Here is an 18,006-nt window from a genome sequence, read left to right as displayed (position 1 = left end):
TATTACTCTTCAGTATAGTTAGTTGGATATTTACTTTCCCATCTCTCCACTAGACTGAAGTATTTGAGGGCAGAAACTTTTATCTCTGTGTATCTAATGTTAGCAAACTATGCAGAACATTTTGGATGTTTAATATAAATGAACAAATGAATGGATACTCCCCACATACCTGCAATAATTTTTCAAAGTCATTACCTGAAGTAAAGAAATGGAACCTACAGGAAAAAATTCTTGCACAGAACCGTAACTCACTGGTTACCTGTTCACTAAGACACTCAAAAGACAAAGTAAATAAGAAATCAAATTTAGGAGCTTTCTTTTGTGTGACTTTTAGGTTGTTCCAGTCAGCACTGACTATAAAATGAGGAAGTTTTGGGGGAAATAGCTTACTAGACTGATGTTACAGTTTTTGACCAGTAAATGAATGTGTGGTTTATTTTACAAAATGGACTGCTGCTATATTATGATCAGTATTAGCCTAGTGTCATATTCTGCCTCATGTTAATAATCGTAAAAATACTGAATATATCACTGAATATATCATAAATATTTTCTAATTAATTAAGCCATTATACTCATTATTTTTAATAATCTCATACATTTAAAGTCCTCAAGAAATGTTTTCTTCTTATGTAACAACAAGTGGACATCTAGGTCTTCTCCATTCAACATCTGAAAAGTAGAAAATAGAGGAAATCACCCTAGGCTTTTCAAGAGGATTCATTCCAAGTACAGTAGTTCACAGTTGCAACAATTTTATGTCGTTTTATATTTTACTCTTAATTCTACTTGATTTAGAAAGGAATAAATAGCTGCTTTATAACCTCATAAGGATGGTACAAAGCTAGAGAAGGAGGACCCTGATGCATTAGATCTAAGGATGTCAAATACCATTTTACCACATTTGCCCTAACGGTAGTTCCCCCAATGGCTAAAAGTCAGAGGAACTTAATGGGATTCAGGAACCATTTCATTATTGCAATGGCACTTTCATTTCACTTTTTATGAGATTGTTCTTGCTTAGTTCTTAAATACATTTCCAGTGTTCAGAAATAAAAACCGTATTTTAAAAAGTCTTAGCTCTTTAAGGGAGCCAGGGATTTAGCTCAGTGGTTCTGCCGCCTGCCTCACAAGCGCAAGATCCTGAATTTGATCCCCAGTACCACCGCCCCCCAAAAAAGTCTTAGCACTTTCTCCACAGCCATCTTTGTCCTCTTTTATTCCCACTGGTAGCCAATATTATTAATTAATTGCTATATACCCTTCCAGTGGTCTTAAAATGTAGAGAAGCAAATATATATTTTCCCTCACCTCTTCACATAAGAGTTAGTCCAAGTTTTATAAACTTTTCTAAATCTTGCATTCTTTGATATAATTTCAATGCATTTCTCAATTTTGCATTCTCCAGTATTTCTTAAAGATACTTCTATATCAATTAATCTTTTTTTAGTTATACAGTATTCTATTATATAAATACACCCAGGCCTATTCTACTAATCCCTACTATTAAACAATTCTTGTCACTTCAAATAATACCCTGGCAAACAACCTTGTACATAGATAATTTCACAAATATGCAAGTTCATCTTCAGGAGTAATTCTCAAAAGTAAAAATACTCATCAAAGGGATACATGCTTCTTGACTTTTGAGAAATTGATCTTAACAGGTTGGATTATTTAGCAGCACCCTAAGTAATATGTGAAAGTATCATTTTATCCTAGCCTAAGCAAACTAATATTTTCTTCAGACTTTTGAAATTTTTAAGAATTATGCCACTAAAAGATAGCATCATGGTACAGTTTTAATTTGCTTTTTTCTTATTATTAGTGATGCTAAGCATCTTTTGGTATGTTTAATGGTATTATTTTTTCTTTATTTGTATCTCTTTTGAGTTTTATATCTATAGAGTTTTGGGTATTTTTCTATTGATTTCTTGCTATTTATATCAGAAGATGACAATCACTTTGTATGAGATGCAAAAATGTTCCCATGTTGTCTTTTTTTATTACTTTATAGCTCATGGAATTTTTGCCACATAGAACTTTCTTTTTAATATAATCTGATTTACCAGTTTTCTATATGGCTTCTAAGTATTGAGTCATAGATAAAATTCTGGACCTTTCCCATGCCAAGATTATAAAAGAATTCACCAATTTTTTAGGACTTTTATAGTTTCAATTTTTGTATTGCCAAATATGATCCACTGCATGATATTTTTAATCCAAAAGTTATGTTCAGGTTTAAAGAGGATCTGAGGAGAAGTAAGCCATACTGTTAGAATTATATGGGCCTTTCTGACCTTTCTTTTGCATAGTGTATTAAATCTCTTTCCTTTATGCTAGTAGGATACAATACAATTACAATGAAAAAGAGTGATCTCGATTTAAAAATTAAAATTAACAACTATATTCAGCCTTTGGAGGTGTCTGCCATTTTCATTGTGTTACTTTGTCTGATAATTACTTGCTTGTTTGTTTCTGTGAGAAGACCATGTGCTAATAGAAAAGGCATAAGCTAATGATATTGCAGTATATATTGGTTCACATTCTAGTACCATACACTATATGGCACTATAAACTGTATGAGAGTAAAATACAAAGTGGTATAAAATAGAACATAACCCTTGAAGTCAGAAGCCCTGAATTCATCTGTTGTACTCTAGAGCATCTCTCTCTGCCATGATTTCCATTTCTTTAAAATGGAGGGGATGGGATTGTTATTTTGGTGACAGTAATAAAAAGTAGATACATTTTTTTAAAATGCTGTGAGCTCTATAGAAAATTAGTTCATGAAGTAATTAGCTGATGATATTTTCAAATTACATAGTAATGAGTTTTTGGAGAGAGCTTTATGCAGAAAGCTTTTCTTCCACATCCCATTTAATATTTGATTACCCTTCTCTATATTTTGCCTTCATCTTCAAAAGCAGTGTTTCAACAAGTACAGTATCTGTTCTAGATGCTAGGGATACAATAGGAAGCAAACTAAACATACAGAAATAATCACTGCTTTCAAAGAGCTAATATGTGGGAGGGAGGTGCTAAAAAATGCATGCAGAAAACAAAGTATATCAGAAGTCAGTAAGTCCAAAAGAGACAATAAAGAGGTAGCAGGGTAGAAAGTTCAAGGAAAGGGCTATCTCTGTGATGACAAGAACCAGAGAATCCTAAACATTTATCAGTGAACCTTAAAGGACATGCAAGAAGATCTTAGAGTTTCACATTCAATGAAATGATTTTCTGTGTAAGAGGGAGAGCTACATTAGACATATAAGTAACCAGTCATTTATGAAGATGTTGGCACTAGGTAAATAAAATAACAGCTTTTGTCAAACTTTTCTGTAGCCATCACACATGTGCTCATGATACCTCTCGTCTCAGCCACCCTCAGGCAATTCTGTAGAATTTACTAATTGAGAATGAAGGACCAATGTTGATGTGATTAGGAGCTGGCAAGATTCTTTTCCAAATCATGTGTTATGATTAACTTCAATAGATAAATCATGATAATCTCAGCTGGTATAGGATTCTTTTTATATGAGGACTTTTTCTTCCCCGATAATATAACATAACCCTTGTGGAGCCTAAAGAATCAAAGATTGTAATGGATTATACTACAGTATGCTGAAATTATGAAACCTGGAGAGTTGTTGATTATATTTTTCAGACCTAGATTACGGATGGTTGATACTTATGTTCCCTTGTGATATAACCTTAATTTACTTTCTCAGTTTTTTTCTCACTACTGGTTTCTTTCACAAAACAAATTATTTGCTTTTCAAAATTCATGCTAATGAATTAGCTAATTTTGGTTCATGCTGCTTGTTCTGCCTGAAATGACTTATCCTGACTCATTATACCTTGAAATTACAAGTGTCCTTTAGTATGTAATTTAAAGTTTTCTCCCTCTGGAGTCTCTTTCTTTTAGCCATTTTGTGAGGCCATGGTTCATATTTGTTTTATCTAGCTGTTTATCTATTACCTACCTCTGTTTAGCTATCGATCATCTAACCATTCTTCCCTGAGATACTTGATATTTATTATGGAATAAACAAATTAATTAGTTTTTTATCTTTAGAAATAAAAAAAAAATAACATGGGGAATAGAGATTAAAAATAATAATACAAAAAAACCCAGTAAAATGAATGTAGTTTGAAGAGATCCCATAGTCTGCTTATGGCAGAATATTAAATACAATGTAAATGGACTTGTATGAATTTTTCTAGAACCAGACAGGCTGACTGGTGGCTCTCTAGGCTGCCAGCATATGCAAGATAATCTGGAACAAGAGCTTTGTAATTTATGAAGAATATTTCTGAGCTGATATGCCTCAGCTAGCTATGCTGAGCCCCCTCACTTGATACTGGTTGGCATGCTGAACATGGATCTTGTTTCCTACTTAAGTTCTAAAGATAAGAAAATGAATACATTTAATAAGGCTTTTGTGCCCTTCATTATTTGAATTTGGTGTTTTGAAACATCACTGCTTTCCCTAAGATCTGGACAGCAGATGGTTTATTTTTAAAATTTCATTCTTTCTCAGTATTTTCCACAAGTAAAAGAATGTCCTGAGAGAAGACATTATAGCATTAATTTAAGTAAAAGTCCTGGTACCTCAAGAATAGGCCAGCCCCAAGATGCAGCAGGCTGTCAACATGAAGGACAATGTGGGAGTGTGTAGCTTGGCCAGAGTCAGTAACATGACACGCTTATATCTGATGAGACAAGAGGGAGAAAATAGCTCTTCAGCCTGAGTCAGGTTATGAGTAGAAAGTGAAGTCAGTACTATTTAAAGTTTCATTTTATTTATAGGCCTCACTAGTAAGTGTGGGGTTTCTAAGAAAGTAGAAGATATAGCTTCTGGCCAGAAACTTTTCAATGTAATGAATATGATGAAGCTAATGCAAGTATTTTTAATGCATATGACTAAAACTAGTAACCCAACATACAGAGTATATACAACACTAATTAATATACCTAATTGGGAATCTCACATTGAAGAAATTTTCTATTATATATGATGTCTGAGATAGGGCCTTCAGGTGAAAATATTGCTGTTGCCTAAACATTTTATTAGACCTTATAACCAGACAAAAGGAAAAGAAGAATTCATCTCTAAAAATTGCTAGAGTGGAGTCAGGAACTGCCAGACCAAAGAGACTGGATCTAAAACTGCTGAGAAGAGGGAGATAGGATCTAAAACTGCTGCTGACTCACAGACTGCTCTCAGTAAAGCTGCCATAGATCCAACCTTCCCCTGAACCCCTGTCTTCCATCAGTGTTCATCTCAATCTGTAAGGAATCTTTTTCTGTTATTTTATAATGTAATTGCCCTGTGATTTGATAATAGAAGTTAAGCCTATACATTTTCATAATCACCTTCTCCAGAACACATCCATTATGCAAAGGAGGGAAACTTGAATAGTAATAATGATAATGTTTTATCTTAGGTATACTAAGTGCTTTCATCATATTATCTCATTTGGTCTTCACAATAAACCTCTGGGTTAGTAGGTGCTATCCATTTTACAGGTGAGGAAAATGGAGTCCTATAGAAATTTTTACCATTTAATTTGAATGCTTACACTTTCTCTCTCTCTCTCTCTCTCTCTTTCTCTCTCTCTCTCTCTCTCTCTCGTCACTCTCATACACATACAGTAATAGAAAGAACAGAAAGTTCTGGGTATGCTTTAGCCCTCTGAGTGGGGAGTCATTAAATCTAATCTGGAAAATTATTTTCAGGAAGCTTTGGCATCAGCCTGATAGAGATTTGTATCTTCATAGCTTTGTAATAGATCTGTGACATTGGGCAAGTTTTTTGATATTTTAAGCCTACATTTTCTCATCTATAACATGGAAACAATATTAACAACAACAATAATACAGGCATTTTGGAAATGAAAGTAATGTGAGTAAACTACTCAACACATAGAAAGCAATTAAGAATTAGCCATAAAATTTTCATGTTTTGTCTTTTCATGAACAGCAACAACATTGGTAAATTAAAATTTTTAATTTCTTGAAAGGAAAAAGAGTTACTTAAAAGATGAATAGTAACACCCAGTGTTTTCCATGAAATAGAAGGTTTATACCCTTCTTTAAAAAATGATCCTTGGGCCGGGGATTTAGCTCAGTGGTTTCGCTGCCTGCTGCGCAAGCGCAAGGACCCGAGTTTGATCCCCGGTACAAAAAAAAAAACCACATTACAGCAAGCTATGATCAACAATGGGATTAAACTCCTTGTTTATAATCCCAAAGGCCAAGACTAAAATATGATCCTCAACAAATAAAGAATTTTAAGGTATGGTAATCATTAGGTCATTTGCCTACTATATAACACCACCTCTCTTCCTTAGACTGGGAAGGAGTAAGGCAGTGTACCTTGCAGGGAAGCATCTCTGTGCTTTCAAAAGAGAAAATCATTTCTGAGTCCTCCAGAAAGTATTTTAGTCCAAACATTATGATTGTAGGGCGTCATCAGGCCACCTCTGCCTCCAACTCCATGGCTTCCATAATGAGATACCATGTTCTATCCTGAGGCCATCCCAAGATCATGCTTTTCAGGGGACAAGAGCAGACAAAGGTCGGACATGTGTCATTTTGAGAAATGTCACATACAACCTATGCTGCTTCAACATTTTCTTGCCAGTCAAAAGCAGTGTTCCAGTAGATGGTAGCCAAAAGGTATATGACAGAAAAGCACATAGAGAGCTGTTTTCTCCCCAATTCTACCTAAGGGAATATAAAGGCTCTTTTTTTCTCAAAATTTAGAAAGGAGAAGAGACTTTGCAAACCTGACATTATCCACCAAAAATTCAACAGTTGTTATTGTTAATAAAAAAATTAGAAGTGACTTTTCTTGTATTTATGCTTTTTTTAGTGTTTTAAAGTTCTTATCATTAGCAAAAATCACTTTTACATAATTTACTTTGGATATATTTCTTTTAAAATAACATAATAAATGTTCCAATATAGAGATAAAACAAAGAAAAAAATCTCAAAACTTGCCACTTAGATATCTATCTATAGCTTTATCTTTCAAACACATGATTGAAAAATTCAGACAGAACAGAATAATATACGTTAAAGTAAAATTCTCTTTCTCACCACCCCCAAATACCTTAAAGTATATCTTGTTTTATATATCCTTCCAGAAAAAAAAGTTTATGTATACACACATTTTATTCATATAAAAGGCATTGTACCATACATAATGTCTTAGAATCTCTTTGGCAACTTTACAATATTTTTTCATGGGTGTACCATTATTTGCTTTAACCAGTCAACTGAATATTTTGTGTACACTATTATTTATATAATCAGAAAAATATAACAACCTTTTTAAAAGTATTTACTAGACCTTAGTCTAAGATAACCCTAAACTTTCTGTTTATTATATGATCACAGGAAAAAATCATTATTTCTATATGTAGGTATGTATGTGGATATGTATTTAACATATTAGAGAAGATTCCCTCGAACCTTAATTTTATAGTATATAAATTTTACTATATAAAATGTCAGAATGGCCACAGGCAAAGTGGATAATGTCTCTTTGTGATCCTGGCTGAATTGTGGCCTCACATGGAAGTTGGCATTCTTCTGCAGAGTTTTAATGCAGTCACTGATTACAGTGTCTGAGATTTTACTGCAATTTCCATTTGAGTTAAAACTGATTTTGTCTTCAAAATAAAAGCCTTTGAAAACAGGGAAAATAATTATTTTTCCCATGGCAGGAAATCTAAATCCTTTCATTTTATCTCCTAACATAAAAAAAGAAAGGTAATAAGAAAACACTGAAAAATTGATGCAAAAACAAAACCTTTACTGAATATTTAGGCTGTGGAACTTTATTCTCAAACTACCTGCTAATGTCTTAGGTACCCATGACAAAGAGAGCTAGATCCAGTAAAACAATTTATACCAAAGTTTATTGTAATTCTAGCAAAAAAGCCACTGAAGCTTGGTGAAATCATTTTGCTGCAGATTTTTTTGAAAGAATTCACCAGTGTGTTTTTTGAGGAAGAATTTTGTTTGTAGGCTTCGGCATGATTACTTATGTAAAATGTAGAGATTGTACAAATCTAATACAGAAAAGTAAATGTACAAGCAAGACATATTCTAACCTTGAAAGTGTGGCTGCTTTTAATGACACAGTGTATCAAGGTCAAGAGAAGGTGCCCTCAGCAGATGGAAGATTTTCCAACTAAAAAAGCTTCATTTACATTTAAAATATACTGAGTTACCCATGATTTCTAAGGAGTAATTGGTTGTTCTAGGTATAACCATGGCTCATTTCTATTAAAATCATCTATCAAGCAACTGATTTACCTCATATATTTCCCAGCAGGAGTTTTCTGTGGAAAAGCAGGAAAAGGGAAGTGGAGGAGGAAGGCATCCTTCCATATCCTGTGATAAACCCACCAAGGGTCACTACTTTCGGTAAGAGTCTGGAAAGAAACTGCCAGAGGACACATCTGAACCTTGGTGAGAAACAGATTTCATGATACCTTGATTTTTAATCTTTAATATATGTGGAGAATGATTTAGGAGACTTTTCCCATGTTTATTTGTGCCTGTGCGTCCTCATTTTGTTTTATTTTGAATTTGTAGTTAGGTAGTATTTATATTTGAACCATATTTTGTTCAGAACTGGCTTGTTGAAGCTATTCTATAATAAGTATCCTTTTAACTTTTTATCTTTTAAATTAATTTATTGATTTTTTTACTTTTATTAGTACATGTTTGCAGTCCATAATGATTACATTCATTGTAGGGAATTCCTACATATACATAGAACACTGCAACTTTTTTCCCCTTCCTTCCTTTCAACTATACCCCCCTTTTATTTTTGCCAGCGTCAGATTCATTGATTTATAAGACCTTGTAAAGTTAATTATCATGTATACAGATTAAAAACAGATTAATAGGCAAAAAAACATATAAAACATGTAAGACCGTTGTTCTAAGTCAAGGTACACCTTCAGAGACGTTGTCTGCACTGGTTGTACTGATTAAGGATGTTCATGTGCCGGGGAACACAATGCATTCAGAAGACTTGCTCTCACAGCCTTTGTCAGGAGTTCTGATTGAGCTTCAAAGATGAGATGCCACATGCTTTCATGTTAGTATTATGGAGGTGATTTTTCTTTCTTTCTTTTCCTGCCTCTCATTCTGTATTCTTTCTCTTGTTCTCTCTCTCTCTCTCTCTCTCTCTCTCTCTCTCTCTCTCTCTCTCTCTCTCTCTCTCTCTCAGTTTTATGAAAATTCATTTATCTGTGACATTTAAAGACTGTCTCAGAGGTGTCTGGAGCTGTGGCTGGCTGTGTATATCAATAGTTTCCTAGAATCTGGCACTCTCTCGATATTTGACGGCCTTGACCACAACTTAAATGCAGATCCTGCCAGCCATCTTGCTCTTAGTGCCTTAGTAACAGGTCTGAATGAGTGTGTATTAGCATGTCAGATCTTTTCACAACTGGCAACACTTACTAGATAGTTCATAGGCATCTTACATGTGCTTTCTGAACCTTTCTGTTTGTCTGCCTCATTTATATGATGTCATTTTTCACACTATATACATAAATGAGAATTTTTTAAAGTATTATTGCAAAAATGGAAGTAAATGGTATTGTACACTCTGGATTTGGTGAGTTTTATAAACATCAAGTGATAGTGTATTGCTAGTACATTTTAAAAATTGTGTTCTAGATGATTTTTTTTGTTTGCTTTTTTATGTTTTACGTATGCTACAATACTTGAGACTAAATTGTTGTTGCTGTTTTATGAAGAAATACACATTTATAAGGCCACTAGGACTTTCTGGGTGAAGTAGCTTTAGCTTCTGTGATAGATATTTAGGGACATGAAGAAGAAATATTAGGAGGTTGGCGAGATAAGGTTGTCTCTGAAACAAAAACTACTTATATTTTCAAACATTTCTCAGCTGTCCTCTCTGTTACGTAAGTGAAATGGGTCATGTATAAATTGAGTCATTACAACAATATTATATCAACTTTCCCTAGATAATAGCTTATGGGCCTTTCATGGTCTGTCAGGAAGACTCATAATGGTGCAACATGTTAGTTACTAAAGTACTGTGTTTTCTCAACCCATGTGTAACCTTGACCATATTTTGTGATAGGAATATCATGAATCTGAACTTTAAAGACGGGAATGGGAAAATGAGAGTTTACCAGGTACCAGTCTCATCTTGGAGATCTGTATCCAATCTAGGATAAATGTGAAAAACCTTGCCAAGTTGTAGGTCATACTCAGACCAAATCCAGGTTTTCATATAACTAGGAGAATTTCCTGGAACCCTTAATCTGCCTAGATGGAATCATCAGGTGGCTTCTTCCTTGGACCTGCTGAACCAGCAATAACTTCTAAGTAGATTGGAGTTAAATCTTTCTGAATTTTGATTTTTAACTCGGGTTCCTAACATTTGAGAACATGGCTTCCATGTGGGTTTCTGAAATATGCCACAAATCATAGAAGATTTTAAGGTGATTTTTGTTGGGACTGAGGAAAGAAATTGCTAATAAACAGCATTAATCAGTTTCAATACAATAACTGAAGACTAACTCAGGACCTCTAGAGCCTTTAGTTTTAACTCAGAAAGGAAAATTTACATACTTATTGCCTGGTAATTATGAGTCTTTTGTAGGGTTAAACATTCTTTTGACCAGCTATAAATGTTGTCTCCTGATATTATGTCATATTTACAGATATCATCATTTTCAAAACCAATTAGTCAATGTCATTGGTAGCAGAAAGTTCCTTTGAAAGTACTGTGATGAACTAGGCAGCTTGTATGGACAGAGAAGTCACGAGGGTTCCATCTACCAGAAATCATCTAGTAATGTAAAGTCAGGCCACAAATTAAACAAGGAAAAATGGGCATAAAGATCAAAGGGATAAGAAAGAAAGCATAGTTATATGTGTATTTGTAACAAGGCTTATATCAAAGGATTTAGTATTTTTCTTTCTAATTCACATACAATAGAAGAAATTAACACAGATTATAATGAATAAACACACATGACCTGTTGTTTCCACCTACACTTAAATCTGTTGCTGTGGTCTCAGATAGGAAGGAAAAACCTCACAATATGCAGCATTAACCACAAGTTTTCTTACACCACCATATCTTCAACTCAAGATACAATAGCAAAGATCTCCAGTAGCTTCCTTCAATGCCTTAGAAACTGATCTCTATCTTTGTTAACAAGACTCATGCTGTGCTAAGAATTTACCCTCTTCTTGCTCTGGATTCAGAATTTAATGGGTATATGTTTTATCTGTTCTTCATTTTACACAGTGAATGTTAGATAGTAATCCTTTCTGAGGCAAAGGAAGAAACAGGTATGAGATGAGCATATAACATTAGCCTGCAGACTTTATATTTAAGAATAGAAGAAACAGTGTTTTCTTTAGATGCACTTTGGAACTATATTTGAATCTAATGGGTTGAATTTAACCATCTCTCTCTTTTTTTTTTTTGGTACCGGGGATCGAACTCAGGTCCTTGCACTTGGGCAGCAGACGTTAACCATCTCTTTTCATTAATACTGTAATGATCTCTTCCCTAAAGTAGGCAAAACTTGTGTTTTCTTTCTAGAAATTCTAGTAGCTTTAATTATTTCTTCTCTAGTATATATTTTGTCTGCTGATCACAGAGTAAAATGAGAGCTATGAGGACAATGGGCTATAAGTGCAGAGGGTTTTCTGTTTGGTTCCACCTCAGCAAGGAAGACTCTCTTCCTTTACATGACTCTTCTGCCTTGTTTACCCTACTTGAGCAGAAATAGCTGCCTGGCTGGCTGTGTAGCTAGTCTCAACAGAACACATGAAGATGTACTTTGAAAGATCTACGTACCTTAACAGAAAGTAGAATCTGGTGATACTAGGGAGATGAGCTTTGTTGATGCCACTGCAGTGCCTTAGTGATAGGCACACTTAAATAGAAATCCACAATTTCACCCTAAAAGGCACTGGAGGGAAATGGACTACCTATTATCACTAGGTCTGTGTTTCTAGTCACAGGGATCCCTTTATTCAGAAATATAACCCTGTATTTAGTTTATGAATTTCTTTATAATAGTTTACTTATTGTGATTTCCACCCCAATGCTATTGAAAGGTTCGCTTGCCAACCTTCAGTTCAAAAGGACCCCAAGCAAGGAATTCTTTTGGAAATTTATCTCAAAAGATCTACTTTATAAAGAGAATTTTTCATGCACATACCACAGAATCAAACTTGTGACCTTGAGCTTGCGAGGCAAGCAGTAGAACCACTAAGCTAAATGCCCAGCCCTCCTCTTGTTCTTGTAAAAAGTGTGATGTCTTAATAATGTTTTCTTCTTTTTTGGCCCATTGAGAGCTCTCCTAGACTAAGGCAAAGCTGGAATCATGATCTAGCTTCACCTAACTAGCAGAGCTTTTATATAATGTTGCCTCAAATGATAAAGCTTACTATGTGTTTTGTGTGAAGCACTTCAGAATGCTCAAGAAATGACTAAGAGGGTATCAGAATCAATATGGAAAAATACAGACATAATATACCCCTAGAATCAGTTCTGGATTCTGGTGTGTGATTACCTTGATATGTTTTCCAATATTGACAAACCCAATGTATTTTAAATTATTAGTAGAGGCATTTCAAAATTGCAAAACAAAATTAGGGTTTTATTGTTTTCTTTTTTTGGTACTGGGGATCAAACTCAGGACCTTGCACTTGCGAGGCAGGTGCCGGAACCACTGAACTAAATCTCCAGCCCTCAAAATCAGTTTTAATTTAAAATCACATGTAAGTAGTAAAAATGGAAAAGTGTTGCAAAAATCACATTAACAATAGGGCATCAGAATTTCTAAATAATTTTAAATCACTATTTTAGATGTTGTTGAAAGGGAATGTCCAAATAGCAACACTGAGAGACTGCTTTGGAGGCAAGACAATCATTGCAATGAGTACTTAGTTATATATAGGATAAATAGAGTGGTTTTTACATAAAAGTTATTGTTAGTATTCTTTAGGAGAGAAAACAAATCTCAAAAATGCCAATTTGTCATATATATATATATATATCATATATATCATATATATACACATATATATACAATATGATATATATATGTATAATATAATTATACTAGTTTGCATGTGTATATGGACACTAAGCTAACACTACACACCTGACCATGCTTACCTACTTTGTTTCTTTCATAGGGGATTGTCTTTTTTTTTCCCACAGATTTAAGACTACGTAAGAGCAGGCATGTGACTTTGTTTCTTTCCAGTCTTCTTTCAAGTCTTGTACTTTCCATTGCCTGTGATATCATAGTAAATGTCATTGCTGAACTGAAATGAATGATTGGCTCTGTTGGAGGGATAAGGTCTGAGGCAGAGTATAGGACTGTACTCAACAGTGTAAAATGTACCCTTGAAACTTAGCAATAGCCGTAACAGTAGAATATATAAGAAGCATTACAAAACATGGACCTTTCTATTTTCTCTGAGCATAGATTAAACACTTAGTTCTTCTTCTGAGTTGTTAAATCCCTCCCCCCAAAATTAACATTTTGAGGAAAAAAATTCTTGAGGACAAGGAGGTCTTTTTTTTTTCATCTTAAAAAAAAGGAGGTTAAGGTAGTGAGTTAATAAACAGCTTTCAAACAAATTATGGGAAGAAAGAAATAGGACATTCAAAAATATGCTTGTACTTCAATAGAAAATCTTTGGGTTTGATAGTGAGATGCGTTCATGATAGACGTCTAAACATTGAGAAAAGTTGTAGAATATTGTGGGATTGGCCTTCCATGAACTTTTTTAATTTAAAGAGAGTGGATTCACATCTTTCTGTTATGGTCTAAAATGTGTCAGGGAATGGGAAGAAATAACTCCTTTAGATGATTCATGTTTTTCAATTTTTCTTCCCTCTCTTCTTTAAAGCCACTTTTATTCATAATCAAAAACTGAAATGAAAATGAAAATGAAAATCTTGCCAAAAGTCACCAGAACTTTTAAATGTACTTGACCAGGATGACAGTATTAGAACTGCCACCAACATTTTAGTGGACACTGACGGATCACACTGTTAGTTGGTGCCTGGTGATGTGTGCCTATAATACCAGCACTCTGGGAGGCTGGAGCAGAGGGAGAGCAAATTTACTTCCAGCCTGGGCAAGTTTGCAACTCTGTTGAGAATCTGTCTCAAATTTTAAAAATTAAAAAGGCTGGGGATGTAGCCTAGTGTGAAGGCCCTGGATTCATCCCTAATAATGCAAAACAAAAAATAAATTTAAAAAGAGGAATCACAGTGTTACCATCATTTCCTATAATAATTGATTTACTACAAACATGAAAACATCCTGAAAAGACTTGCTTGTGAAGAAAGGATTAGTATATTGTTTAGTGTTTGATTAAAAAAATACAATAGAGGGCCGGGGATTTAGCTCAATGGTTCCGCCGCCTGCCTTGCAAGTGCAAGGACCAAAGTTCGATCCCCGGTACCAAAAAAAAAAAAAAAAATACAATAGACTTTTAGCAGAAATTTATCATATTTCAGTCTGTTTTGTATTGTCAGTATTCAAAGTCATACTGTTACCATTATACTTAAATCATTCCCTTCCTATGGCATTAGGTGTTTTTGATGCATTTCCAGAACATTAAGCCAACATGTGTTGGTGGTATTTGCTAAAAAATAAGGAGAAAGGTCCACAGAATATAATTAGGGGAAAAGACATCTTCAATTCAAATATTTATGCATACCAAGCTCTTCCTACCTGCCAAGTACTTTTCCAGAAATGGGAGGCACACAGATAAATGCATCTCTGTCACTGAAAAAGCATTCATATATTGGTGGGAGAAACAGACATGGAAACATAAATTACCAAACAAACAGATGATGGAGTAAAGGGTTTTGGAAGGCACTGTATTGGTTTGTCTGGGGCATTTCTGGTTTAAACTATAGTCCTGGTATAATTATTATAAGGTCCTTTCACCTATAAAAGTATCCCTGGTTGAACAATAAATTGTATGGTCACCTCATACACAGCTGTATAAATCAAATCTGCCTGAGGCTGTCAGGAAAGATTTCCCGCAGAATAGGACAGAAAATGAAAAAGATTAAGAATGCTTTGCCACATGTGTTACCCACACCCAAATGGAAAGGAAACAAGGAGTAGACTGACTTTTATTTGTCTTAAGCTTGTAGGAAGGGGAGTGGGAAACAAACTCATACTGGGTGAAGGAGAGAGACAGGCAGGCACTCTACCCCCAGCTGTTGGTATGTGATATGTACAAGGGTTTTTTTGTGGTTAAGTGAACCATTCAGCTGTTAATTCCCTGAGGTGTTTGGGACTGAGAGGTGGGTGAGAAAGAACTGGGAGGGGGTGGGGGGGATTTAGGAAGACAAGTTAACGTTAAATATAAGAAAGTACATGTTGGGGCCAGGGATTTAGCTCAGTGGTTCCGCCGCCTGCCACGCAAGCACAAGGACCTGAGTTCGATCCCCAGTACCAAAAAAAAAAAAAAGAAAGTACATGTTTTACAAAGTGAAGTGATCTGACATAGGATGGGGCAATCTGTGAGGTTGAGAGCCCCCTGCCTCTGGTGGTATCACAGTGAACAAACTGGGACACCACTGGTTACGTGATGTCCTTTACCACGTCATTGTCCTGTGAGTAATGATTCTGTGTGCATACCTGCCTGGGGCCTTTTTGAGCAGCTTTTAAGAATTCTGTATTTGGGAAATCTTGTAAAGATATCTTTGAAAAATGTAGAAATACAATGAAAAAAATCAGTTTCCATGAGCTAACACCTCTTGTGATCCACTCTGAGTACCTACTAAAAAGAGACAGGCGAATATAAAGCGCATCTCACTGAGCTTGTTTTTTGCCATCCATACAAGGAAAATGACCTCTAGACATGTAACATTCAGGACCCATGCCTTCATCAGGTCTCTACCGCTTGGGCCCATGTTCATTTTAAGATGGAGTATCTGCAGAGTCTTGCTTACCAGTTTGATTTGCATAGCTCTGAATTACATAAAAATGGGACTGGTGGCAAAGCTGTCATTAAAGAGAAACAAAACAGAAAACTGCACAAAGGATACATTCTGTGCAAAGTTTAGACTGTTTCAGGGCTCCTTGTCATAGTAAGAAAGATGCTTACCCCTTTCCCACTCCTAAAAAGAATAGCAGGAAAGTGACAAGAGAGGGCTGCCTGGAGGTAACATGAGAGTAAAAAATAAACTAAAGCTGGCCACACGAAGAATGAGAAAGGAATTGGCAAGGACACAAAGTGATGCCGCCAAATGCCCCACATTCACAGCACAGAGATATGCCATGAGGTGAGAATCACCTTTCCCTCTTCCCCAGTTCAGTGAAACAGGAATTGGTCGGACTCAGGAATGGAATGACATCTCCATGAAGCTCCGCTTTCTCAGAGGCCTGGGAAGGGTGGCAACTCAGCTAGAGCCAGGATGTACTCACTGGCCTTTTAATCCAATTATTGGGTTTCTATGTTTACGAATTAAAATGCTTCCAGTAAACCAGGAAGAAAGGTCTTCTGGAGGCAGTGGAAATGACTTATTTAGTTGTTAATAGTACACGGGCTTTGTCATGGGCTTTGGCACCAGGAAAACTGATTTCAAATCTCTGCAACTTACATATTTATAGTAAGATATTTAAACTCTAAGTTTTAGTGCCTACATTTGGAAAAAAATGGAGATACATATGTATCATAGAGCTGTTGTAAAAAGATTAAATTACACAGGTAAATTGTGAAACATGGTATCAGAAAAAGCATTATTAACAATGAAATTTTTATTCAATGAAGAATATTATTTTTGTAATATTCTCTAGCCACCCAGTCTCATTTTACATCATTGCTTTCTATCTGGTTCCAGCTTTGACCTGCTTTCCCAGAATAATACGTACATATATATCCTTGCTTTGAAACCTCATTCTCCTCTGTTCTTTAAAGTTATACCTAAAATTATTTGGGTGTGGAGGGGCATACCTATAATCCCAACACTGTAGGAGGCTGAGGCAGGAGAATTGCAAATTTGAGCCTAGCCAAAGCATTTTAGGGAATTAGTGAGCCCTGTTGTAAAATAAAAAAATAAAAAAGGTCTGGGAATGTAATTCAGTGCAAAGTCCCTGGGTTCAATCCCTGGTTACATGTCAAAAAAACAAAAACAGAGTTATACTATATATAAATTCAATAACAATGATGTACAAAAATTAAAACCATAGAATAATATATGACAGAGTTTTTGATCTTGAATTTTTTTTTACCTTTTTAAGATCTTTTATATATGTAAATGCAGTAAGTAGAGGAGCTTAATGCAAAAGATGTTACATTTTTCTGTCATATCTGAAACAAAAACAACTTAAAGTATTTTTAAATGAATAAATTTTACATTTTACTTTGCCATACCTGCATATGGTATTTGATCCTGAATTCTGAAGGCATTCTTTATTTTTTATAACATTGACCCTGTGACTGTGCAGGCTACTTGAACAGGGAAAAAGTCCTGTATTATTATTATTTTCTACCCTCCTCATAGGAGGTTAAATAACTTGCCAAAAAACACTGGGTAGTTTCAGAGGAAGAATCTTGAATTCTTGATGAGAAGATTTTGAATTCTTGATCTCAAATCTGCCAGGATGGCCATTTATTATGAAAAAGTCAGCCTACAAAAGATGATCCCAAGTATTAATATTATATTATTATACTGCTTCTCATCGCACAGTTAATATGTTTTCTAGATTTATACTCGCCCCGTAGTTACCCATACAACATAGGGAGAAAGTAGTATAAATTCCCTGCTTAACAGCCAAAGCAGTCCTTGTCACCAGAACTGTCATATGTTAGATCCTGTGTCAGTATCTGCAGCCAGGCCTTAGCTTCTAAGGATCTACTTGTTACAAGTGAGTTTATGTGCCTTGAAGCATATGGCCTTGATATATGATCCCAGAGCAAAAGAGCAAGGTATT

The 18,006-nt window shown here is 35.0% G+C and overlaps 1 protein-coding gene across 46 annotated transcripts in view; it reads left to right on the top strand.

Moving 5' to 3' along the window:
• Positions 1–18,006, top strand: part of Zbtb20 (zinc finger and BTB domain containing 20) — an 865,938-nt gene that overhangs the window by 597,639 nt on the left and 250,293 nt on the right. For 31 of the 46 annotated variants that reach the window (XM_021263367.2, XM_087208762.1, XM_087208829.1 and 28 more), the window contains one exon: positions 8,349–8,488. The exons of 2 other annotated variants lie outside the window; for them this stretch is intronic. The gene's annotated coding sequence lies outside the window, so the exon portion shown is untranslated. The remainder of the gene's footprint in view (positions 1–8,348; positions 8,489–18,006) is intronic. 13 more of the 46 variants (XM_087208713.1, XM_087208804.1, XM_087208759.1 and 10 more) reach the window with 1 other exon arrangement.

This window comes from Heterocephalus glaber, unplaced genomic scaffold (genome assembly GCF_053883595.1).
Source record: "Heterocephalus glaber isolate CG9 unplaced genomic scaffold, H.glaber_assembly_v1.0 deba00000122, whole genome shotgun sequence".
In the NCBI taxonomy this organism is placed as follows: Eukaryota; Metazoa; Chordata; class Mammalia; order Rodentia; family Bathyergidae; genus Heterocephalus; species Heterocephalus glaber.
The sequence above is the reverse complement of the archived record's forward strand: the minus strand, read 5'-3'. Positions and strand labels throughout refer to the sequence as shown.